Genomic DNA, 23,945 nt, shown 5'->3' with positions numbered 1-23,945 from the left:
AACTAAGGACTTAGTTCAAATTGCCGTTTCACTGCCGCGTGTAGCCACGGACAGTTACTTCGGACTAGTGGAATTTAAAAATGGCGACCGGACAGGAACATGCAAATAAAGCCTGGGATATTTAAATCCCAGGCTTTATTTGCAACTTCGAATGCCTACATTAGCCTCCCTAGTTCGAACTAGGGGGCTAGTATAGATATACCTTTACTCCCCAGAAACGGGCCCAGTGTGTATAAATGTGAACAAACCTGGACTGGCTTTGGATATTTCTTCCCATTCACTCCCTATTCTGAGTTCTGAATATTTTTGTTTCTTGATTGCTCCAGCAGAATTCTTTGTAACTGGATCAGAACTACCCGAGAGCCTGTTTGGATGGTGTGTTCTGATTCCACCCTTTCTAGAGAGATCTTTGGGTCACATAGTTTGAATTCAGGAGCAGGACCAGAACCCAAACCACAGCAGACTTGTCAGTCCTCTAGGATATACTGAAAACTGCTTAAAATGCAGGGGGGTTTGTTGCTGGTTCTGTAGGGAAGGGTCTGATCAGCAGTAGTCTGCAGACTGCCTAGAAGAAGGTGGGGTAAGTTGGACCAATCTGTTTTAGGGAGCAGCCAGTTTGGGTTTGCTCTGTTTTGGGGTTCTGATAATATAAAGTAGTGGTGGGTTGTCCCCTGCCAGAAGGATGTTTTGTGTTTTGTATCTAATATGCGTGCCATGAACATGATCTCCCCTTATGTAGAGCCAACCACTTAAGCCCGTTAGGGATACACAGCTGAACGGGGGCTGTACATCTCAGGGGGCTTCCAACTGAGGGGAGTCCCTCTCCGCTCCCATCTCTTGAAAACGGTAGAGGAATCTCTGTACAATACAAAACAAGCAATAGGCGCCTTTGACATGTGTTAACACTCTGCTAATAAGATCGTCTCTGACATGTGTCACCATGCGCCTAGGGTGTGAAAAGACACGTCAAGTGGCTAACAGCCCAACCGATGTGTTGACATTTACAAATGCTGTGAAGCCGTCCAAGGGTGCAGGATCTCGTGGGTGTGTGGTGCACATGAAGCCGTCAGGAGAACTGGAGGAGTTGCCGCATTGTGACACATGACAAGTGCGTTCATGTGGATGCTTACGCCTGATGAATTGTGTTCACACATGTTGCTAGGGAGTCCCTGTGGAAGTGAGTACCATGCGTTATGCGTGCCCTGCTGTGATGACAAGTCAGGGTTCCTCCGATCCTGCATCCTCATAGCAGCAAGAACAGACTCTTCCAGCCAGTAGAATAGAGAGGGTTTATTGCTTCTCCAGGATACAGCACAGCATAGCCGTGATGTCACTATAGGAGTCTGGGCCAGGAAGCCTCAGACCCCGGTGAGATGGGGTACCTGGGCCCTTAGATTCCCAGCCCCGTCCTTAGTCTGTCTCCTTCATGGTTCCAGCCCAAGACTGCCCCTTCCCCCGCACACTCACTTCCTTAGTTCCCTCGCTGCCCTCAACCGGTCTGACCGGTTGGGTCTTTGTCCACGTGACCTAGGCAGCCCACCTGCTGGGCAGTGCTTACACACAGAGGCCAGTAAGGAACTGACACTACATCACAACATGTGGATGAATCATGGGAATCACACATCACAGCACAGGGGCGCACTGGGTTACAGAGCAGACAGCACCCCCTGCATAGAGAATACTATTGTAAAGCCCTTGCAGCAAAGAATTTGGGAATAGGGACCAGGGAAGCAAGGGGATCGGGGCACAAAGACTTTCCTTTCTAACTCGCCGGGTTGCGCAGTTATCAAAAAAACTTCAAAAACAGGCCGCAACATGAAAGTTCTGAGCTGGAATTGGTATGCAAATTTGACACCATCAGAATGGGTCTGACTAGAGACTGGGAATGGCTAGCTCATTACCATAAGTAATTCTTCATTTTAGGTATTATCACCTTTTTATCCACCTCCACTCTGACTGAGTTAGCTCTGATGTAACACTCCCACCTCTGTACCCCTACTATCTGTTTCCTTTGTCTTTTGCTTCCTGCATCTGACGAAGTGATTTGCAGCTCAGGAAAGCTTATGCCATAATAAAATGGTTAGTCCTTAAGGTGCAGCTGGACTCCTGGTTTCAGCTAGCCCAAGCTGGACATGACCTCAGCTGGAGTATTGTGTCCCATTCTGGGCACCACATTTCAAGAAAGATGTGGAGAAATTGGGAGAGGGTCAGAGAAGAGCAACAACAATGATGTAAGGGTCTAGAAGCATGACCTATGAGGGAAGATTGAAAGAATTGGGCTTGTTTAGAAAAGAGAAGACTGAGAGGGGACATTATAGCAGTTTGCAAGTATCATGGGTGTCACAGGGAGGAGGGAGAAAAATTGTTCTCCTTGGCCTCTGATGATGGGACAAGAAGCAATGGGCTTAAATTGCAGCAAGGGAGGGTTAGGTTGGACATTAGGAAAAACTTCCTGTCTGTCAGGGTGGTCAAACATTGGGATAAATTGCCCAGGGTGGGGGGAGGGGGTTGTGGAATCTGCATTCTTGGAGATATTTAAAAGCAGGTTAGACAGACACCTGTCAGGGATGGTCTAGATGGTGCTTGGTCCTGCCAGAGGGCAGGAGACTGGACTTGATGACCTCTCGAGTTCTAGTGCTCTGGGATTCAGTGATGGAGCTCTGGCCGTCTGGAGTCTGCTCAGTATCCTATGTCAATTCAGCCCAGTTCCTAGGGGGAAAGTTTCTAAATCCTACAACCCAATGTGATGGGCACTAACAACCAGGAGAAATGGCAGTAGCCCTGCCCGGGGCTTGATGAGGTGAAAGTGCCTGGTTTCCTCAGTTTCTTTTCCCCCATCACATCCTGGACGACGGGGAGGAGGCCAGGCTTTTCAACAAGTCAAACATGATTGGTGGAAGGATCTTCTCATGTGCTCCTGTGACTGGCCCCATCTGCACCAGGCCAGGCCCTCAGGCAGCCGTGACGGGACAGAGCCCTGCCTAGTGCCAGGTGCCTAGAGCCCCACGTGGGTGTTACAGCACCGGCACAGGAGGCCCCAGACACCCCCCTTCCCCAAGTCACACCCCTCTACACTGACCGGTGATGGAGAAGCCCCTACAGCGGCTCTGCCCTGTGTGATACCACGTTCATCCCCTGGCCTGCTGAGCCGGCTTTCGCGCCACTGTGCGCTGGAGGAACGGTCCGAAACTGACCTTTTTTATTTGTACTGCCGTCGTTCCTGGGAGCCCTCGTCATGGGGGCACATCACGGCTAAGCCTCCAGCCCTGCATGGCTGCTGTGACCTCTGAGCTACCAGCCATGGCAGGAGACAGGAAACTTCCATGGGGTGTGGGGCAGAGGGCCCTCAGCACCCAGCCTCCCAGGCTCTAGCGCTCTCAGCTCAAGCCCGGGATTCACTGGGGATGCACAGGGTGAGCCAGGATGGCGTTGGACCCTCTGCTTTTTGCTTGTACCTGGCTGGCCCCTAGGGTTGCAAGAGACCTCAGGAGTCATCGAGTCCAGCCCCCTGCCCAAAGCAGGATCGACCCCGACTCAATCATCCCAGCCAGGGCTTTGTCAAACTGGGACTTAAACACCTCTAGGGACGGAGATTCCACCCCCTCCCTGGGTAACCCATCCCAGTGCTTCACCACCTGCCTAGGGAAAGAGTTTTTCCTAATATCCAACCTAGACCTCCCCCACTGCAACTTGAGTCCATTGCTCCTCATTTTGTCATCTGTCACTATTGAGAACAGCCTCTCTCCGTCAGGGCCGGCCCGAGCCATTCGTGCGCCCCGGGCCCTGGGAACGCAGCGCCGCCCCCGGGAGTGCGGCACATGTGCGGCCACACCCCTGGCACCCAGCGCATGCGTGGCAGCCCCGCACAGTGCCCCCTACAATGGGGCGCCCCGGGCGGTAGCCCCGTCAGCCTGTAGCTTGGGCTGGCTCTGCTCTCCGTCCTCTTTTAGTAGTTGACGGTTGTGATCAAATCACTCCTCGCTCTTCCCTTGTGCAGGATAAATAAGCCCAAATCCCTCAGCTGCCTCTAATATGTCATGTGCTCCGCCCCCTAATCGTTTGGTTGCTGTGCTGTGGGTAAGTGGGCGTGTTGCTTTTGGTTGTTGAGATTTTAAAATATGCCCATATGGCTGCTGGGTTCCCCATGGGAGCTGAAGGAAACCACAGACTCGGTCCCTAGCTAGACATTTCCTGCAGACCGGCAATGGACCCATGCTGTGCTAAACTCGCCGGCCTGCCCTTTGTTAACATCACTTAGCTGCATTTACCCTGCTTCAGCATTGTGGCAGGGTCTCTTCCCAGCTCTGTTTATTTGTCATCCTCACCACTCAGCCTCCTAATGCCTTCCAGGCTGGAAAGCCTCCTGCCGCTGGCCGACTCCCTTTCTGGCTGCACTCCCGGTCTAAGTCCCGTCCCTCTGCATCCGGAGGACACTCTGGCGTGTGGCCTCGCACCGGTGCTTGCCCAGGATGTCTGGCACTCCCTGAGAACCCATCCGGAAGGCTGCCTTTCCATTGCCTGCTCCGGTGCTAAGGGGAGGTGGAATCACTTGGGCTACGTCTACACTGGCCCCTTTTCCGGAAGGGGCATGTAAATTTCACTAGTCGTCGTAGGGAAATCCGCGGGGGATTTAAATATCCCCCGCGGCATTTAAATAAAAATGTCCGCCGCTTTTTTCCGGCTTTTAAAAAAGCCGGAAAAGAGCGTCTAGACTGGCCCCGATCCTCCGGAAAAAGTGCCCTTTTCCGGAGGCTCTTATTCTTACTTCAAAGTAAGAATAAGAGCCTCCGGAAAAGGGCACTTTTTCCGGAGGATCGGGGCCAGTCTAGACGCTCTTTTCCGGTTTTTTTAAAAGCCGGAAAAAAGCGGCGGACATTTTTATTTAAATGCCGCGGGGGATATTTAAATCCCCCGCGGATTTCCCTACGACGACTGCTGAAATTTACATGCCCCTTCCGGAAGAGGGGCCAGTGTAGACGTAGCCTTGCTGCAAAGTTTGTGCTGAACGGTTTGAACGGCGAGTGAGTTAAAGCAGGGCCTGGCCCAGCCTGGGGCATGGCCACATTTCCAGCTTTTTATTGAACAATTACACTTTATACCGAATCATTTGCCCAGATAATAATGCAGCAGTGGAATGACACGTGCTGGGCAGCTCCGTCTTTGCAGAGTGAGAGCCGGCACTCAGCTGCTGCGGGAGCCAGCCAAGGCACTTCCGGGGAATCGTGTTTGTCAGTTTGGGCTGCGTTTTGTTTCAGTCCATAATTAAACTTGCGGCTTTTTTTGGTTTTGTTTCTTTCATTATAAAGGCTTTTGGCCCAGAGCGGAAAATGGGATGAAAAATCATCTTTTTGGTGCAAATGCACAGATTTTCCTAGAAACTTTGGATCTTCGCTTCTCCCCTAACTTTGCATGGGTTCAGCATCTGAGACCCCAGGGTTTTTGGTTTACGTGGATAGCCTTTGCTTGTGGAAATAAAAGCTTTTTGCTTTTTGGTATTTCAGGCAAACCTGCCCCCCATCCCAAGAAGCCCCAAAAAATGGAAAACCATAATTTGTTCTAGCGACGAGGAGTCCTGTGGCACCTTATAGACAGATTTAGTGGAGCATAAGCTTTCGTGGGCAAAGACCCACTTTGTCAGATGCATGTAGATAATTTGTTCTGAGAGCTCTGAGAGTTAATCTCAGTTGTGCTCTTCCAGGTGGGGGCTACCAGCCCCTCATAGCCAGGCTAGTAAAGAGCTTCCTCTTCAATCTTATTCCCTTTTTTTGCAACCCACCCCCCACCCTCACTGTACTTCTACCCCAATGAAAAATCAGTGATTTTGCCAACTTTTTTCTTAACGCCCCAACTCTTGGTAGCAAGACATTGCATGGGGCTCTCAGCTGTCCTCAGGTAAAAGGGAAGTTTCTTGCCATCATGGTTGTGGGAGGGAAAAGCTGGAAATTGTGACTTTGGTTCACCAAAGGAAAGAAGCCAAAGTGTATTTTTAAATCTCTGGCTTACAAACCACCTCTCCTTTCCTTGCAGTGGGAGGGGGTTGGGTGGTCTTGGATTTCTTCAATGACTGCAGTTTGCCATGCTGAATGCCACACACGTGAAACTGATCAAGCTGCACCACACTTCTACTGGCCTTGTATGTTATCTACTGTCTTGTCCTCTACCTTTCTCCGGCTCTGTGTTTCAGGGCTCAACAACTGGGCGAGATCAGGTGAATTGGGGAGTCAGATTAACCTGCACTCGTTACAGCATGGGAAGCTGTCAAGCGAACGCTCACATGAGAAGCAACGTGGCCTTAGTTGGCTGTAACTCAAGCCACAATCTTGCCTTTCAGGCTCCTCCAGGCGGGTGTATCCCCTATATGTTCCTGGACAGGTCACCCAGCCTTCCCCAACCAAACGTATTCCCCACTGCCTTCACAGGCTTTCCTTGAGTTTTTGTATTTCTAACAGCCACACGCTCCAAGTCTGAGTGTGCCGATGTGAAGATCAGAGGTGATTTTAAATGCAAGCAGAATGGGATGTGGAGTGCCCATCATCCTGAGATTAGAGAAAATCCTTCTCTTCCCACCCCATTGGAATGGCCGCTAGCCGAGATGAATTATTTTGTCGGAGTCGTTTCACTGCAGAGGCTGTTGCTGGGACCGAGCGATGAAACCCCTGGGGCTGTACATCTGCACAGTGTTTCTAGCCATGCTGTCTGGGGGGCAGTTTCATTACCAGTTGTTCCTTGTCCTCGCAGGGCTGGCCTGCTCAATACAGCTGATCTACAGCTTCCTTCTGGAGGAGGAGAGATGTCCTGGTGCTCTGGCCTGGCTCTCAGCCGTGCTGGAGGCAGAGGGGGGTTGGAAGCTGAGCCTTCCCGGTCAGCGTCTAATTTCTCCCCCTGGGGGATGCTTTGCCAACCCCACCGTATTTCCAGGGCTGTAAAACTAACTCCACCCCAGGACATGAGACCGTTCCCAGACAAGATGGGATCAGGTGTCAGGCTGCAATTCAGTGCACAGCTGGTGTAGAATCCAGGGGTTCGGAATCCCAGATCCCCCTCGCCTCTAGCTGCGAGATGACACTCCATCTGTCTGCCGCTCCGCTGGCATCAGTGGGCCCAGGGTTTCACCCCTTGTCTAGTCATAGAAATGTCAGGCCAGAGACGACCTCGAAAAAGCATCTAGCGCTCTCTGCACTGAGCTGGACCAAGGAAACCTAGGTCGGGGCTTTCAGACTTCGGGTCACAACTTGTAAGGGGAGGCTGCCAGACACTTTGTGTCCGCAGGTACGGCCGCTCGCAGCTCCCAGTGGCTGTGGTTCGCCATTCCTGGCCAGTGGGAGCTGTGGGAAGAGGTGACCCAGCCTGCATTGCTTCCCACAGCTCCCATCGGCTGGGAACGGTGTCCCGCGGCCACGGGGTGCTGCGAGCGGCCGTACCTGCGGACACTCAGGTAAACAAAGCATCTGGTGACCAGATAGCAGCTTATCTTTACAAGCCACAACCCAACGTTTGGAAGCCCCTGACCTAGCTCATCCCAGGCAGGGGTCTGTCCAAACTGCTCTTAAAAACCTCCAGTGCTAGGGATTCCTCAGCCTCCCTTAGCAGCCTCTTCCAGAGCGTAACCACCTTCGAGTTAGAAAGCTTTTCCTAATATCACACTGAAATCTCTCTTGCTGCTTGTCCTACCTTCAGCGGACACGGAGAGCAACGGGGCACGGCTCTCTTTACAGTAACCCTGCGCATATTTGAAAGCTGTTCTCAGGTCTGCCCACCCTCAATCTTTTCTCAAGACTAAACACCCAGGCTACGTCTACACTGGCCCCTTTTCCGGAAGGGGCATGTAAATTTCACGAGTCGTCGTAGGGAAATCCGCGGGGGATTTAAATATCCCCCGCGGCATTTAAATAAAAATGTCCGCCGCTTTTTTCCGGCTTTTAAAAAAGCCGGAAAAGAGTGTCTAGACTGGCCCCGATCCTCCGGAAAAAGTGCCCTTTGAAGTAGGAATAAGAGCCTCTGGAAAAGGGCACTTTTTCCGGAGGATCGGGGCCAGTCTAGATGCTCTTTTCCGGCTTTTTTAAAAGCCGGAAAAAAGCGGCGGACATTTTTATTTAAATGCCGCGGGGGATATTTAAATCCCCCGCGGATTTCCCTACGACGACTCGTGAAATTTACATGCCCCTTCCGGAAGAGGGGCCAGTGTAGACGTAGCCCCAGGTTTTTTAACCTTTTGCCATAGGCCAAGTTTTCTAAAAGTTCTATCATAAAATCCTAGGGCTGGAAGAGCCCTCAGGAGTCATCGAGTCCAGCTCCCTGCCCAAAGCAGGACCAATCCCAACTCAATCATCCCAGCCAGGGCTCGGTCAAGCCAGGACTTAAACACCTCTAGGGATGGAGATTCCACCCCCTCCCTAGGGAACCCAGCCCAGCGCTTCACCACCCTCCTCGGGAAAGAGTTTTTCCTAATATCCCACCCAGACCTTCCCCTCTGCAACTTGGGACCGTTGCTCCTCATTCTGTCACTGTCACCGCTGAGAACAGCCTCTCTCCGTCCTCTTTAGAACCCCCCTTCCGGTTGAAGGCTGCTCTCAAATCCCCCCTCACTCTTCTCTTCTGCAGACTAAACAAGCCCAAACCCCTCAGCCTCTCCTCGTAGGTCATGTGCTCCAGCCCCCTCATCATTTTGGTTGCCCTCCGCTGGGCCCTCTCCAATGCGTCCACATCCTTTCTGTAATGGGGGGGGGGGGGTGACAGGGCGTTTGCCGGGCACTGGCCCTTTAAGGGCAAAACCCCAGCCCTGAGTGAGGGCTGAGAGTGAAGCCTCATTCTGGCTAAATAGGGCCCAGCTGGGGGCTGTATAAAAAAGGACTCCTGGCAGGAGGGGAGAACTGACTGCTGCTCTGGACAGAGAGCAGTAGGGACCTGAGTGTAGGGAAGCAGGAGGCTTCCTGGAGGTGGAGCTGTGCTGGGGAAGGCAGGCAGGGCTGGGGAAGTTCTGGCCAAGCAAGCTCCCAGGCTACAGGGCCTGAAGCAGCCAGGTTAGGCAAAGGCGGCAGGTCACCCCCTTTGCCAGTGATGAGTGGCCCTTACAGACTGCATTTTGCCCCGAGGCAGGGGCTAGATGAAGACTGAGGCAAGGGGGGTACAGGGGAACTGGGCGTTCCCTGATAGAAGAACTGGGTGCCCCTTGGGAGGGGAGGATGCTGGAGTGCACAGTTGGGTAAACCCCCCCCCCCCCAGAAGGGGGCTCAGAGACTGCTGGAGGGCTGTGTCCACAAGAGAACGCTGTGGTCAAAGAAGAACACAGGAGACACCAGTGAGAGGGAAGCATCCAGTGAGTCAGCAAGCTAATTCCCAGAGCAACCAGCTGGAGGCGCCGTGGTGGTGAGTCTGCCCCAGGACAGGGGGGCCCAGAACTGGGTGCAATTCTCCAGTGCCACGGAGAGTGGGACGTGACCTCCTGTGTCATATCAATGCCACTTGTTTTAGCTGCTGCATCGCGTGATTGACTCTCGTTCAATTTGAGCCATTCTATCCTCTCTCTCTCCCCCCCCCCATCCTTAATCAGCAGTGCTGTCCTCTGGCCAGTCAGTCCCCACGGGACTTCTCCTTCTCCTTCCCAATGCAGGGCTTGTCTTTATTGAATTGCCTCTCGTTGATTTCACATCCGTCTTCTCGTGTGTCCAAATCACATGGAATTCTGAGCCTGTCCTCCAAACAGCCGGGTGTCACCCGCAAATTTGATCAGCCTGCTCTCTGCACCCTTAGCCAAGTCACGAGCGCCAATATTAAATAGTCTCAAACCCAGGACTGACCCCTGCAGGGCTTCACGGAATAACCCTCCGTTTGACAGTGATAACCACACGGGTCTGACCTTTCGCGGGACAATTGCCTGCGCTGACAAGTAGGTGATATTAACGCACAAGCTTGAGGATCCAGGTTAGTTAACGTATTAAACGTGGCTTTGCAGCCAAGTATCGACAGAGCCCCGTCATGCTGATCGTCGTGTCCGCTGGCTATAAATCAAACCGATGGATCCAACAGGGGTTAGCTGCAGGTGCAATGGTAAACGTGCCCTGTGCTTGTCTGCACTGATTGCCAAGTTGTGTGAAGGAGTCACGGTAGCTCGCATGATTGCGAATGTCGTGTTTTAACACCGCCTCACATTCTAGGGAAGGCAAGTTATTTAATTCTCTCTGTGGCATTCTTTATGCTCCGAGTGCCTGCTCCTCTGTAAAGGAGGGCTGTTTTGCAGGTAAGGTGTTGATCTGGGACACAGGTACAGATTGAACCCCACCTGTGACGTAGTAACTGTTCCTTAGCTGACGTTAGGAGGGTGAGCAGACAGCCTGTGAGCCGTTCCGATGCTGTGGGGGTGGCTCTGGTGCTTGTCACTGTGACATTATAACTAATAGGTGACGTGATATACTTTGTCCAAAGTGTCTTCGAGTTATGCCCATTTGTATCCATAAGGCGGCTTCATACAGCGTGTGGAGGGAGGGGGCGTCACACCTGGAATGGCGTTTCTCTGCTTCTCTCTGCGTGTATTGACTCAGCACACTCTCGGCTGACGTCTCCAGGCTCACCGAGGTTGGTAATTGGGGTAAAGCAGGTGGCTGTGTCTTTGGAAGCACCCACTAATGTGTTTCATTGCGGTGACACCTGATGTCTAAATTGGACACCGTGTTTTGGGGAAGGGCTGCCAAGTTTCTAATTGCATGAACACCCTAGCTCTGCCCCAACCCCAGTCCAGTCCCTGTCCCGCCCCTTCTCTGAGGCTCTTCCCCCAGTCACTGTAGCCCTCCATCTCTTGCTCTTCCCCACCCTCCCTCACTTTCACCAGACTGGGGCAAGGGGTTGGGGTGCAGGAGGGGGTGAGGGCCCCAGCTGTTGGGTGGCACAAGCTCTGGGGTGGAGGTGAGGGGTTAGAGGAACTTGAGGGGGTTCTGGGATGGGCCAGGTGTTTGGGGTACAGGTGGGGGGGCTCCAGGAGGAAGTTTGGGTGTGGGAGGGTTGGGATGCAGGTAGGTGTGCAAGATCCTGCAGGGAGTTAGGGTGCAGGAGGTGGTTCCAATGGGACAGGGGGTTCAGAGTATGGGAGGGGGGAGAGGTGTGGGCTCCAGCCAGGCAGCGCTTAGCTCAGGCAGTTGTCAGCGCAACAGGGCTAAGGCAAGCTCCCTGCCTGCCCTGGATCCACGCTGCTCTCAGGAGTATCCATCGTATCTGGCCTGTATTTGGAGGCGTTGCCACTCTGGGAGCCAAAGGTCAAGGGTTCGAGCCCTGCCCTCAACCAAGGTAGACCTGGCACCCTTGGGACAAAGGATGGATAAAAGGGGGCCCTACACACACCTCACTCCCATTGGCCACGGTTCTGGGCCAATGGGAGCTGTAGAGTCCACGCTGGAGGCGTGGGCAGTGCACCCTGGCTGCCCTCCACATAGGAGCCACATGGAGCCCAGGCAGGGGGAGTCTGCTTTAGCCCTGCTGTGCTGTCGACCAGACTCTTAACAGTCTGGTCCCCAATGCTGACTGGAGCCGGCAGGCTTCCTTTTCTCTGGCCAGCGCCTGGCTCCTCTTAAGTGGGGGAGAGTGACTTGCAAAGCGCCATCCAGAGGGGTAGCACCAGTGCATTCAGTGCTGCTATTCACACACTGGGCAGTTTCACGCTTTTCCAGTAGCCACGCGATCCCCTCCCGGGTGCTCTCGTACCACAGCAGCCAGGTGTGCTCAGCAGCTGGCCGAGTCGCAGAGAAGGACGGCCCATTGGTTACGGCCTTGCACTGGCTGTCCGGAGGGCTCGGCTCGATCCGCTAATCTGGGAGAATACAACTTTGGCCTTCCTGAACTCATGGCTAGCTGCCTTGTGAGTCCACCATGTCACAATAACAACACCATTTTTCTGGCCAAATTGCACCCATGTCTCATTCCCGGTACTCTGTCCCTTTGCAGTTTTGGTTTCTCTTCCTGCCCGTGACTCCTGTTTAGCTACTTTTTTGGAGGGGAGAATCACAGCAGCCAGCCACATTTCAGTAAAAGGCAGAGGGCTGTTTGCCGACATGGTGGGCCAAACCCGGGTTTCATTCCAGCTCTGCCATGGACTTCATGGGCCCAGATCCAAAAGGGATTTAGGAGCCATCTCTAACATGGAGCCAATAACCCCTCTAAGTCACCGCACTGTTGGGAGGATCGATGCACTGAAGATGTGGGGTGCTCAGGTGCTGGATCGTTGGGGTCATGTAAACCTACGAGCTTAGCTCTTGATACATCCCTCTGCAGGGGAGATGCATCCGCTTGGGAAGCAGGGTCTTGCCTGGTGTGTCCTAGGTCCCAGGCCCAAAAGTCTGTCTGGCGGGAAGGGTGAGTGAAGGTTTTTTGGCTCCGCCTACTGTTAAAACACAGGGCAGAAAGGTCACGTGTTAACACGCACACATTGGGAGCGTGTTCGTGCACCAAGTCTACCTATCATTTGAAACCACTGGACCGAACGCCAAGGTTCATCCTCCCGTTCAGACTGTGCCAGAGTTATCCGTGGTGCGGCTCAAAGGGGGAGCAGTTCTGGGAGGTTCTCTCTGCAGTGGTGTTTTCTGGCTGTGTTATAATAACTGCCATTTAACAGAAACATCTGCCATTGCCTAAGACTCCTTGCCCTTGTATGCCAAGTCTTAAGTGACTTGGCCAAGGTCATCTAGGAAGTCTGTGGCAGAGCTGGAACTGACCCTCCCCCCCCCCCCCCCCCCATGATCGCTGGCCAATGTCTTAATTACAAAGTCATCCCTCCTCTCCACACCCATCAGCCTTGCCAACTGCACCTGGGAGAGGCAGGAAAAGCTCCCCCTTTCAAGGAGCAATACAGTCGCCCCAACATACAGACCCTAGGGTGGGAGGGAAATCGGGAGCATCCCCATACAGGCTAGTTGTGTCGCTCCAGCCCAAACTGCTCTTCAGTGGAAATCTCTACTGGGGGGGGGGGAGCCTATAGAAACCCCCTTACACACTCACACTCTCCTGTCCTCTGATCTCATTATGGAGGGAGACAAAAGAATTCTCCAGTGCTGGGTGGTGCAGAGCATTCATTAGCCGCTAATTGCCGCATGCAGCCTGCTAACAGGGTCTTGCTGGTCATTTCAGCTTGTTAAAATGATTCTCACCCCCACCCCACACACACACACTCACTCTGGTATTGTGTGGGGTTTGGTTACTTACACAAGGACTCACTGACCCCTCGTCCGGCCTGGGCTGGCTGGGAATGGGGTGATCTGCAGGAACAAGGAGAACGGGGCAGCTGGCACTGTCCCTGAAGGGCAGAGCTGGTCCCCGGGCTGGGCCATGGGGGATGAAAGCCATCTTGCCCTGCTGCTGAGGCCGCTGGCCTGGGGGGTGGCACCGACGGGTTTCAGTCCTTATGGGCAACGGCCAGAGGGCGGGTTTGGGCTGTTACATGGGTAAAAAGGCCTAAAATAAAATCCGAAGAGTCAGCCCCACCCTATTCTTGCTGGAAAGCTGCTCCCAATCTTGCTTTTCAAATACTGGCCCCACCCCCTCTACTTTAATCTTAAATCATCCCTTTCAGCAGCAGATTCAGCCTTTCTAAAGCAGGGGGCACCAAGAAGCTTCTGCATGATGCACCGGTGAGTTCTGGATTTAGTTCTTGCCTCCGCCACCAACTCTCTGCATGGCCTTGGCCAAGTCACTTTTGGCCTCTCACTGGCCCGGCTGCAGAGCGGGGGAGGGAATTCAGCCTAGGTTGGGCAGCATGTCAGCTGCCCGGGGCAGGACCCGTGTCACTCTGGGAGCATGTGCAGTGCCCACAGAGGCAATTGTATTTTGTCTTCATAGTTAAAAGTGTGGGAGGTTAATACAAGAAGTAGCATTTTGGGGTCTCAAAGCAGGAGAAAAGGGCTTGATTGTCTCAAAGGGGGGAATTCACCAGTGAGGAGCCCTCTCCTCCTGCACCCCCACCCACAAGCCTGCCGTGCCCCCAGGGAGGGAGGGAGAGTCCTCCCACTCTTCAGTAGCCCCCAGAATCATTCCTCTTGAGAGCAGGCACCAAGGCCTGGGGGGTTCTAAAAAACCCACCTTCTCTGGGCTGCACATCTGACTTTACTATCAAGCTACCTACCTGGACTTGGCTGGAGCGGTGCTGCTTTGCCCCAGGATCTAGCCCTGCCCTCTTCCTTTCAATCATCTTCCTCTCCTGGAACTGATCCCAGCTGCCCAGCGCCTGTCTGCCTGCTGCAACGCAGTGACATGCACACGGCTGGCAGCAGCCAGTTTCTCCCTGCACGCTGCACAGCATCGCCTGTCCCAGACTGTAGGAGTAGGGCTCAGAGGCTCTGAAGTCTACCTTGGCTGTGTGTTTGTAATGCTGCCTGCTGCTTCTCGGGCGTGGCATTGTTCTGTGCTCAGCAGAATAGAATGCGGGTGCGTCCCTGCCCCTGCTGTGTGCCTCTAGTGCACTCAGCATTGTGAGCGTCTTGTAAAGATGTTCAAAGCAGCTTATTTTATCCACGCAGTAGCCTGGTGGGTCAAGGCTCCTTTCTCAGCACTCGGTGGAGCTGGCAACCTCAGAAGGCAAAGCCGTATTCACTCCCTCCTGCGGCAGCAGCATCTCCAAGGACGTATCCCTCAAGTTGATTGTTTCTAGGCATTTGTCTCTGCCTGGAGATGATTTTTCTTTTTGCCTCTCACCAACCACCCAGTTTTTTGTTTGTGATCTGGCCCCTTCGCACTGCTGGGGGGGAGGTGCAAAAGAGGGTGGCTTCTGGCTGTCAACTCCCTGGGTTGCCAGATGGTTTCAACAAAAATACCAGACACGCTTGACGTGACATCACAACCTACATTCCATCTCATTTCGAAAATACCGGACGTTTCTATTTTCTCAATTTGTTTCCCGAACAGAAAGCTCAAATTCTGGACTGTCCGGTTCAAAACCAGACACCTGGCAACCCTACTGGTGGAGGGGGAACTTTCTTTATTAAGCTAACAGCTCCCACCTGTGCCAGCCCCACCCACGCGGATACCGGTGCAGAGGGTGTGTCCGAGCTGTGCTAAGCTGACTGGAGGATCTTTTAGGGATCTTACACTAAGGATGTTAAGGACTAGTCGACTATCCAATAAGCAAATGCTCATCGGATAGTTGAGTCGACTAGTCAATTCCTCCCCCCTTGCTGCCCGCTGGGCTCTTGTACATTTCAAAGGAGGATCGCGCAAGTGCCTATCGAATAGTCGAGCAGTCGATGGAAATTCCGTCGACTACTTGACTAGTAAATTACTCGTTAGTTAACATCCTTACCTTAAACCAGTGGCATAAATTAGAGCCACCCCTAGGCTGCTATAATTCGTGCCTGAGCAGGACCCAGCCCAGACGGGCCCCCAGGATCACGGAGCGGCAGCTGGATCTCGGTTGCTGCCCATCCCCCTGGGCTCCGGTGGAGTGGAGAGTTTAGGCAGGGGCCGTTCCCCAAGAGAACAGGCCACAGAGCTGGGGAGGAGGAACAGCTGGCGCCAGAGGAGCAGTGTGGGAATGCTGGCATTGGGTTGCTTGGCAGCGGGCGCTTTGGTGAGTGGCCAGGCTTCTGCTCCAAGGGGGCAAAGTGGCAGCTGAGGCTTTGAGTGGCAAATGCGCCAGTGCCAGGCAGCGCTTGCCTGCCCAGCTGTGTCCCTCCCTCTCTCCCCAGATGCACCCACCATCCAGCCAGGCCCTTGTGAACCGTGGCAGCCCCTGCTTCTGCTGCCCTGCCCAGGGTGGTTAATGCATCAGAGTCCTTCTCTCCTGCTCCCCACCCCCATAGCTCTGCCAGGGCCCTGCAGTCCTGACCGGCCGGCCAGCCCTCCCCTAGGCCGGCCAGCGTGCCCGCCTTGTGTCCAGCTGCTCCTGCTCCGGGCACATGTTGTGCCAGGAGGATTTCCAGTGCTTCCTTTGGGCCCCCCTCCGGGCCTGGCAGTTCCAAGCCCCGGCCCCTCCGGTCGCATCCATTGTGAGTGCAAAAAATGGCGCACACCCTGGCACTTCTTTCATGACAGGCAAAGCCCTGCAGGAGTTATGGGGCAAGTCTCCCCCTCGCACCGGAGCCTGCTGCTGCGGGATCCCAGAGCAGCCCGGCCCTTTGCGCGGGGCCCTGCTGCTGAAGGGTGAGAGCGATCCAGCCCTGCTCATCCCCGGGGCTGCTCCCAGGAGAGGCCTGGGGGAGGATTCAGTGCTGCCCCAGCCACTCAGCTGCCTGGCAGCACCACCTCCTGGTTTCCCTGGAAGCTACAGGGCGAGAGCCCAGCCGCTGTGCCTGAGCGGTGGGAGGAAATCCCGGTGGCAGGGCCCCTCCGTGGCATCTGTCCCTAACCCAGCAGAGGCAGGGTGGCAAATGGGGGTGCTGGGGGCAGTGCGTGGGCCGGGGAGGGGCCTAGAGAGAGCCCGTGGCTCTGGAGACAGAGGCCTCAGTCTGTGTGTTACAATTGGAGCAGAGCAGCCACCTGGCACTGGGCCACGGGGTGCTGTGCCAGTCCCCTAGAGCGCCGGGCAGGGGGCCTCCGGCGGGGTTACCCCGGGACACCAGAGACTCCACAAAGGCCCAGCCCCGGAGGGGTATCGCACGCCCTGGCTTCCCAGGGATTTGCTGCCACCTCCTGCCGGGATTCAGTGGAAGAGACCCACGTGCTAGGGATGGAATAGTGCAGTCGAGTAACCGATAGGTTCATGCTATAGACGACATGCATTTCCCCCTTGCCAGGAAAGTTTTTAGCAGGCAGGCCAGCAGCCCGGCTCAGTTCTGGTTTGTGCTGGGTCCTGGACCTACCCCCGCTGCAGCTTTGCATTTAAAGTGTATTAGGAGCCATGTGGGCAGGCAGCCGGCTTAGCTGCAACTCGTGCTGGGTCCAGGAGCTCTGACCCCCTGCCCTGGACAGGGGCTGCTGCCACTCCATGCTGCTGCCTCTGTATCAGAGGCAGCAGCGCAGGGCAACAGGCAGCTGGTCCATGAGGGAAGCTGGTTTTTTAACTGGCTCCCCTTGCAAACCAGCTCCTGCCTGGCACCCTAAGCTGACCGGGCTGGGGTGCTTTATGGGACTGGCAGGTGATGGCAGCTTCCTAGCACAGCTGGCCTGAAATGGGCAAACAGGTGCCCTAAGCAGCAGCCACTCTCGGCCCCCCGAACTGTCTGGATTCTCCGCTGGGCCACTCTGGTAAAGCTCCATGGACTTGCTAAGGCATCTGTGGGTGGTGTGGCTCCAGCCCTCTGGCCTGGCCAGCCTCCAGCGGCTCCCTGCTGGCTTTCGGACAGGGACGGGGAAGAAGCAGCCGATGGGCCGGACACGATTGGCCAGGGATAGCCCAGGAAGTGCTTTGTTTACCTGAGCAGCCGTAGGTACCACCTCCTGCAGCTCCCGTTGCCCATGACTCAACATTCGCGCCCAATGGAAGATGCGGGAAATGGCGCGGTCCAAACTGCCGCTTCCTGCAGCTCCCATTGGCCAGGAACATTGAACTGTGGCCAATGGGAGCTGCAAGCGGTGGTACCTGCAGATGCTCAGGTAAATAGAGCACCTGGCGGCCTGCAGGCCACTTATTGCCCACCCCTGCTTGGGGATTATGTTGGGGAGTTGGCCAGGGAGGGAGGGTGTCAGCCTGTATTTAATGTGCTTACACCAGCTGGGCGGAGTCAGGAGCACTGGACCTGCATCTCTCCACCACCTCTTCTCCCCCATGTGCCCTCTGGGCCTGCCCCAGGCTGGAGGAGGGGAGGAGGTAGGGAGAGGACTTTCTGGTTAAGGGGGATCCCAAGCCCTCTTTCCCTGCTGCTTCCCAACTCCCTTCTGCATGGCAGCGGGTTCGGCAGCCCGGCACAAATCTGAGCCAGGCATCGGCTCTGAATGAGCAGGGCACTTGGCTGGGGCCACTTTCCTGGGTCCTTCTCCAGGCACCAACCCAGCCTGGGCAATCCTGCCAGCATGATTCACCCTCCCGGGGGTGCGAACTGGGCCTGGCTGAACCGCCAAACAGCGGTGGTGAAGTTCTGGGTTCTGCCAAGAGGGGGCAGTGCGAGCTAAGCAGCAGTCCCCCTGCTGTCCCTGGCCGGGGAGTGTTCACTGATGCCCAGGGAGAGACCTGGCTTAATTCCTTCACCCCCACACCCTTCCTGGGGACGGGGCAGGGAAACAGTCCTGGTGGCTTGTGCAGTCCACAGTCCCCTCTCGGGCTGGCGCCCAGAGGGGCCCAGGATTCCCGGGATGCTCAGAGTCCCAGGCTGGGACTGGGTTAGCCTGTCCGTGGGGCTGTGCCGGCTTCTGAGTGGGCTGCTCCAGGGCTGTCATGTAGGCCCCCCCCCCCCCTTTCAATAACACAGACACAGCCCCAGGGGGTTCCCCTTCGAGTCGGGGAGGAGGCAATGACCAGAGAACAGCTCAGTGAGGCCCTCTGGGCTTTTCTGGGCCATGACCGGGGTTCGGGGCACCCACTCGGTTAGCGTTCGGGGCCCAGGCATGGTTCTGCCCATACCGGCCTTCACGCTGCTGCTCCACCTCCCCCTGGCTCCCGGGAATGAGCCTTCCTCCTCCTCAGCCCCTCAGGGACTTTCCTGCCCGGGCTTCAACACTGAGCTCAACAGGAGGGTGCAGCCTTCCCCGCCATGCTAGGCCCCGCGCTGCTCCTCCCCCACCCTGCCCGGAGCTCCGCTGCTGAGGGAAGAGGAGACGAGGGAGGCTGGGGTGGTGTTGAATGCTTGCAGATGTGCGGGGCTCGTCTCTCCCAGCCGTGGGGACGTGCAGGCCATGGAAACTCGGCCGGCCGGCTCCGAGTGCTGGTTGTTTTCTGCACGGAGGGTGGGTGTGTGCTTCAGCCCTCGGACCCACAAACGGGGAGAGACCTGGCCAGCCCACCTGAGCCTTGGGCCTGGGCAAGCGTTACCTGGCTCTGGGGTTAGTTTGGAAGCTGTGAGGACTAGATGGGTGATGGGAACAGGAGACCTAGGAGCTAGTCCCATCTCTTCCAGTGACTTTGGCCAAATAGCTTTTGCTCCCCGGGCCTTGGTTCCTGTGTCTGTACAGTGAGGGTGTTACGTCCCTGCCTTGGACACCTGCTGACAGGGGGGAGGTCCAGACCCTCAGGGGTCAGCAGGTGCCTAACTCCCAGTGGCTTAGAGGGTGGACCTGTGTATGGATGGGCTGGGGTGGAGGCTTTGGCAGACACTCGTTGTTTCAGTGGCCTGGTCGCTCCCAGCCTCAGAGCCTGCAGGTCCAAGCAAAACGCAAGTGGAATGAACCCAGACAAAAGGTTGGTCCCTCACCTTTCCCACTTGGTTTGAGCCCCACCCCAGAGTAGGGATGTAATAGCGTAGTCGATTCACCGCTAAGCAAAAGCTTATTGGTTAATGCAATAGACTACGCGCGTTTCCCTCCCCACTCCCCTCTCCCTCCTGGGACATTTTTTTAGCAGGCTGGCCAGCAGCCTGGCTCAGAGCTGGCTTGCAAGAGGTTCAGGACCTACCCCTGCTGCAGCCCTGCATTTAAAGTGAACTAGGAGCCAGGCGGGCAGAAGGCCTGGCTCAGTCCTGGCTCAGGTTGGGTCCAGGACCTACCCCCGTTTCAGCTCTGCACTTCAAGGGTATTAGAGCCGGGCGGGCAGGCAGCCCAGCTCAGTTCTGGCTTATATCGGGTCCAGGAGCTCAGACCAGGGTTGCCAGGTGGCCAGTTTTGAGTTTTCTGTCCAGGAAACAAATTGAGAAAATACCGGACATAGAAATGTCGGGTATTTTCTAATTACGTTTTACTATTATCGTGAGTATCAGTACGTAGTTGCGTACTGCCTGGCCGATAGACACGCCCACACTGCGTGAGTGTGTCTATCAGCCAGGCGGTACGCAACTACGCGGTAGAAAGGGGCGGGGCCAGGCGGGATGGAATCCCCGGGGCAGGACTTGCCCGTGCGCTCAGCCAGGGCCGTGCGTGGGACGGGCAGCACCCTGGGATCTGCGTGTGCCTGGGCCAGCCCTGCTTCCCACTGGCCGGTCCCCCTGCTCTTCTCCCCCGGCCAGCCCCGCTCCTCCCGACCCACTCCTGACCAGCCCCGCTCCCTGCCAGCCGGTTTCCCCCCTCCCGCTCTTTTCCCCCGGCCAGCCCCACTCCCCCTGACCCTCTCCCGGCCAGCCTGCTCAGCCAATCCCACTCCTCCCAACCCCCTCCCAGCTAGCCCTGCTTTCCGCTGACCAGCCCCACTCCTCTCCCGCGTCTCTTCCCCTCACCCCCTCCCGCCCCGTTGTGAGATCATGTGTGTCCGGTATTTTTTGGAAACCCATCTGGTAACCCTAGCTCAGACTCCCTCCCCAAAGACAGGGGCTGCTGCCATCCCGGGCTGCTGCCTCTTTCTCAAAAGCAGCAGCACTGAGTGACAGGCAGCCGGTCCGCGAGGGGAGCTGGTTTTTAAACTGGTTCCCCTCGCAGACTAGCTCCCGCCTGGCATCCTGGGGACCTCTGATATACGGGCTGCCAGCCCCGCCCCTGGGGACTACAGAATAGTCGACTAACCAATAACATTTCATGAGGTTACTCGACTATTCAATTATCTGATATTTAACATCCCTCCTCATCATCCCAGGGCATCTTGCGTCTCTAGCTTTGGCTGATGCTCAAAAGGGGCTCTTATTTATCCAGACTTGCCTGCCTTGCCCTTATGCAAAATGAGTCGTTAGCATCAGGGACGGCTTTGACATTGGTGGGTGACAGCCGTTTGCTCCTCTGCTATGGATGGGACAGAAGGGAAGATCTCTAGCCAGCAAGCCCTGATTTTCTCTTGTGTGCGTGATGGGCACGGCTAACTGGCCCTTGAGTGGCAGCAGCTGTATCATTAGGAAATTCCTGGCTGACCGGCGCTGCTGGAGGAGAGAGACTTCATTCCGAGGCTGGCTCATTTGTCTGGCCCGTGGAAATGCTCCCTCCAGGCAGACAGATGGCTGTGCCGGGATTGGGTTGTCCAGCCTTGATGCAGAGCCTAGCGTCTAGGAGCAGGCGATCCCGCGGGGGCGTGAGCGAAGGAATTGGGAATGAAGCAGGGCTGGTGAAGAGGACAAATCTTCCTCTGCTGAAAGGTATTTGGTGATGAGCCACAGACAGAGCAAAGGGCTGAAAATCAAAGTGTTCAGGGAAAGCGGCTCGTTCGCCTTTGCAGGGTTCTCTCCTCCTTCGAGGAGGCCCAGACAATGGCCTGCGGCTTAGGAGTTGAAAGACGCTGCCCGCTCCACCTGGCATGGAAGAAGCCGGCTGTGTTTCTGCCTCTTGCGTCGTGGCCAGTAGCAGAATGTCTGCAAAGAATCTTGGGTGGGGAAGATGCCCAAGGCTAGGTTAGGATCCAGCTCTCTGTTGGCTTGGCAGGGCTGGCAGGAGGAGACATTAAGAACAGCCACACTGGGTCAGATCAAAAGTCCAATGCCAGGTGCCGCAGAGGGAGTGATGGATCAAGTGATCGATGTCACCCATTCACAACCTCTGACAAACAAAGGCTAGGGTCACTCTCCTTGCCCAGCCTGGCTAATAGCCTCCATGAATGGATCTAGTTCTTTTTTGAACCCTGTTCAAGTCTTGGCCTTCTCGACATCCTCGGATAGAGAGGCCTTGGGTTAGTTAGGAAAGAAGCGGATGGGCCCTGAAATAAAACAAAAATCCTCATAAGAGGAGTCCAGGCCGAACGGTGCCTGACCACAGCCCCGCACCCAGCGGAAGGCAGGGGGAGGCTGTTGGAGCTGCAAGGCTGGAGGAAAAGTGGTGGAATTTTACTCCTGCTCTTCAGATCTTGTCCCATTCATGGTCCTGCTCCTATGGGGTGGGACAGCGGAGCTGCATTCCCCCTCCTTGGCCTTAGCTCCACTCTCTCCCATCAGCGACTGTCTCTAAACCTAGTTGTCGCTGGGAATCAGCCGCCCCACACAATCAGTGACTGGTGAGCACCGAGCGACTGTCTCGAAGCAGCGTGCCAGCAGCTGTTCTGGCTGGACTCCTAGCTCACGGGGAGCGTTGCCCACACCCTGTTCTCTGGCGTTGGGACTCACGCTGGAGTCTGAAATCAGCGGTCTGCTGACGTTCCTGTAGCCTTTCTGCTGGCAAACGCAAAAGGGCCGTGCCGCCGGCGGTAATTCCTTTGGATTGGAATGGATAGTCTTGGGCAGTGGTGACAAAGTCCTCGTACCCCCTAGGGGGAAAGGGCATGTTGTTCTGATCCAAGCTCTCCTGTCCTCTGTGACGGGGCTTCCCTCTGCCATTCTACCAACCACCCCAAACCCACCTTAGCCTGGTCTTCCCAGCTGCTCTTCCTCCATGATGAAGAGAGGCCCCCCCCTCTTCTGGGCGCTTACCCTCTGCCCACCCCTTGTCATAAGGTCTAAGTTGGCATGGCCGTGGCTTCCTGCCAGAGCTACAAGGGCAGCTGCCTCCCAAGCTGCAGTGCCGCTGAGGGGGTGGCGGAGGCTGTTGCCAGGCAGAGCTACGCAGGGTGACCTGGAGAGAAGAACGGCGGGGCCGGCGGGGGGGGGGGGGGGGGGGAGTTGTCTGCTACTCCGTGGCAGGTGTGCACTATGGGCCTCTCCTCGCAGGACATCTGCTTTGCTACCTTCCCCGGCTCAGGTGGGGAAGAGGCAAAGAATGGGCTGCTTTGTTCCTGCCAACAGAAGCCATGGTGACCAGACAGGAGCCGGGCTGAAAAGGCTGCAGTCCCATAGCAACCAGTGCCCCGGCCATCCCGGGCTGGGCAGGCCCTGTGGGAACAAAGGAGATTTGAGACGTAACGTCTGATCTGCACTTTCCTGGGGATTGTGGGCTCTTTAAAGGGTGTAAGTGGCCTCTGCAGCAGGCACCATCGCCGTGAGGTGTAAGGAGGAGAAGTAGACAGAGCTGGAGGAGATGGAAACAGCACCTGTGGGTCAGACCCTCTTATAGGGAGGGGGAGTGGCGCGCCTCCATGCCTAGCAAAACCTACAGCCAGGGTTCGCCGCCCCTTCTGCTTGGTAAGAAAGACGTCTTCTTGTGGGCCCACCACCTCTGTCCCGCATGGGTCTCCGGAGCCTCTGCTCGCCCTGCCTGCCGACTCCTCCCTCCCTCCGATCCCTCTGAACAGATCACGGCCGCCGCAAGGAGCGAGTCTTGTGAGCTTGAACAAAACCCAGCAAGCTCCAAGTCCTTCGTTCTGGTGCCTCCTGCCCTCATCCGCCTTCTAGGGGCCACCAAGATCCCCTCTTCCCACAAGCGCCTCAGGGCCGAGACGGGTCTCAGCGCACGTACAGGGCCGAGCACGCGGCTGGTGCACCACAAATATCATACGTAACTGGTCAGCCACAGCAAGACGGAGAGCTGTGGGCGGCCAGAGGCCACGTTTCTGTGAGTGCCGGTGGCTGTGATCATGGGGCTGCTCCATGGAGCCTGCTCGGGTGTCCTTTGAGCCCCGGTTACTTCGTCAAGGCCCTCCCCACCTGCCCCTCGCCAGGGCGCTAGCTGTGCTCTCACAGCCACCTTCTCCAGTCTTTTCAGGCAAGAAAACAGCAGCTAATTATCTACTGGACTAGCAGGAGACAAGGATGGAGGGATACAGTCCACCGCCCCCAAGAGGTGTGGCCCTGCAGAGCCTCAAGGGCTGCTTTCACCCTATCGCCGGCCAGGCTGGGGTCATGGCGACGGCGCGGAGCCGGGATCAGCGTGTTGGCTGAGCTGGGATGTGCTCGGGGCGAAGGCAGCCCGGGGGGCAGGCCAGAGGAGGCAGAGCAAGCGCTGGCCCCCAGAAGGAGCCTGCCTCCTCCTGTGGGGACAGGAGTGTGTTAAATTGTGAGGCGAAAAGTCTTCTCAAATGGACGCCCAGGCAGTTCTGGTCACAAAAGTCAGCTGTGGCCAGCGTGAAGCTTTGTCCCTTCCTACAAGTGCTGGGGGTCAGGCGTGGTGTCGAAAGCCCTTCCCGGGCGTGAAGGGCCAGCCCGGGCCCTGGGCTGAGAGCTCCTGCT

The 23,945-nt window shown here is 55.9% G+C and overlaps 1 protein-coding gene across 1 annotated transcript in view; it reads right to left on the bottom strand.

Moving 5' to 3' along the window:
* Positions 1 to 14,772, bottom strand: part of LOC102445733 (galanin receptor 2b-like) — a 32,371-nt gene extending 17,599 nt beyond the window's left edge. Inside the window, exon 1 of the mRNA XM_025185400.3 lies at positions 14,102 to 14,772. The gene's annotated coding sequence lies outside the window, so the exon portion shown is untranslated. The remainder of the gene's footprint in view (positions 1 to 14,101) is intronic.
* Positions 14,773 to 23,945: the final 9,173 nt, after the last annotated feature.

Source organism: Pelodiscus sinensis, chromosome 15, assembly GCF_052426305.1.
Source record: "Pelodiscus sinensis isolate ZL-2025 chromosome 15, ASM5242630v1, whole genome shotgun sequence".
Classification (NCBI taxonomy): Eukaryota; Metazoa; Chordata; order Testudines; family Trionychidae; genus Pelodiscus; species Pelodiscus sinensis.
The sequence above is the reverse complement of the archived record's forward strand: the minus strand, read 5'-3'. Positions and strand labels throughout refer to the sequence as shown.